General features: G+C 36.5%; 1 long non-coding RNA gene across 3 annotated transcripts in view; it reads right to left on the bottom strand.

Annotated features, from left to right (window-relative positions):
• The window catches only part of LOC103602352, a 17106-nt gene that overhangs the window by 1909 nt on the left and 13241 nt on the right, over positions 1–1956 (bottom strand). The gene's annotated exons all lie outside the window — the stretch shown is intronic.

The raw sequence follows: 1956 nt of genomic DNA, 5'->3' as shown, positions 1-1956 counted from the left end.
CATTACAAACCTACATTAATTAAACCATTCCTTTACAGAAAACCACTTTTATGACACTCTTGTACTACATACTATATACAGATAAAAATACTGAAGTTTGGAAAAAATTAAGTAATTTGTTTAAAGTCAGATAACTAGTAAATAGTAAGACTTCTAGATTTAAATTTCTGATGGTCTGACTTCAAACCTCTTATCTTTTTCATTATACTGTGGTGCATCCCATACATCATTATATAGCAAAACTACTCCTCAGGTTTTTAACATCTATGTTATTTTCTCCTCCTGTTCCACTATTTCCTGATATCCCTGCCTCTGGTCTCTTTTATCTACTATCCATCTGGACATCTATTATTACATAAAACATACCAACTTCCATTTTCATCACCTGACTCCCTAGCAAAGATCTCCAGAAACTCCCTATTATCAATTCACATTGAAAAATCCCGTGTCATTATGAGGAGATCATTCAATATTTTCTTCCACAGTATTTAACACTGAGTTGGCCTGATGTCTGTATAAAGGCCAGGTTGTAAAATAGCAAAAACTTGTAATGGTTTCTAACACAACTAGCTGTTATAGTAGTCATGTACTGGGAAAAGGAAGATTAAAAATCTTCTAAGGAACTTTTTACAAGCTTATTTAAGCAAAGCATATAAAGTGCAGAAATCATAATAAATATTCACAAAGCAAAACTGAACACACCTGTGCTACCACCACCCAGATTCATTGAAGCAGATTTAGTAGTAGTACCTAAAGAACTTCTGACTGAAAGAGGACAGTCACTTGATACTTCCCTTTTCTTCTGCTTTCCTTTGTGTACCATAGTGGACACTTAGGCTAGAGAGAAACTTGGAACTCAAGGCAAATCTTCTCTGGAGATACTGAAAGCATGCAGCTAGAAGTTTTGCTTATTGAACAGTCAAAACTGAAAGAAAAGCAGATATCTGATTCCAAAGTGCTTTGTACTCACAAAAGGCCAGAGCACACACATATGATCACAAGAAAAAATTCAAGGTGAGTCTTCTACATAAGCCTGAGAGAATGCCAGGACTAGCTTAAGCAAGAAACTGATACAGTTCAGTAAAAATGGCCAAATTGTATTTTGGGGTTCATAGAAGTATTGGGTGGAACTTCTGAAAAGTTTCCTTAAATGTGAAGGGAAGATGAATTCTTGTTTTCCCCTTCCTCTGCCCTGTTGCCAGGGAGACAGATGAGACAGCCACAATCCCAGCACCATCTTGGGCCATGACAATCCACAGCCACATTCTAGGGATGTCAGAATGTAGGCTGGAAGGAAACTGGGTCTCAGACAATTTTGATGAAGCATCAAACAGACGCTGGAGGGCCTACTTCCAAACATTTCTTATATAAGAAATAAACTTCTAACTTGTTTAAGCCACTGTTAACTTTTATTTATGATTTACAGTAAGAACTAATCTAAGAGTAACCAAACTCTATGTGTCTCCTCATTCAACCCATTTCTGCCTGTACACCTTTTCTTCATAATGTATTCTTTGTGAGACAGGGCTCCATCTCACCCCAATAATCCAATCAAGTGTAAAACTGCCTTTCTCTACAAAGTTAACACCACTGTCTCTTCCTGATATGTCTCTTCCTGATGTCAATTTTTCAAGAGTGTACATAAGCCTTGAAGAACAAGAAAATGGCAAGGCTTTTTCACCAGTTATCAAGACTTAACAATATTTACAGTAATTAAAACAGTGTGGAATTGGCAGAAAAACAGATGTAGGCAAATATAGATAAGTGATTGGGAAAAGGACACTTTTTTCAACAGTGCTGAATCAACTAAATGCGCACATGGGGGAAGAAATGCAATTTGATTCTTATCTCAAACCACGCTTCCCTAAATATGTTCCAGATGGATTTGGAGACACAAGTGTAAAACACACTTCTATAAAGCTTCTAGAAGATAATGACAAATATCTCTATGACCTA

Source organism: Galeopterus variegatus, unplaced genomic scaffold, assembly GCF_000696425.1.
Source record: "Galeopterus variegatus unplaced genomic scaffold, G_variegatus-3.0.2 Scaffold4105, whole genome shotgun sequence".
NCBI lineage: Eukaryota > Metazoa > Chordata > Mammalia > Dermoptera > Cynocephalidae > Galeopterus > Galeopterus variegatus.
Note: the sequence above shows the minus strand (reverse complement) of the source record. Positions and strands in the feature narration are given on the sequence as shown.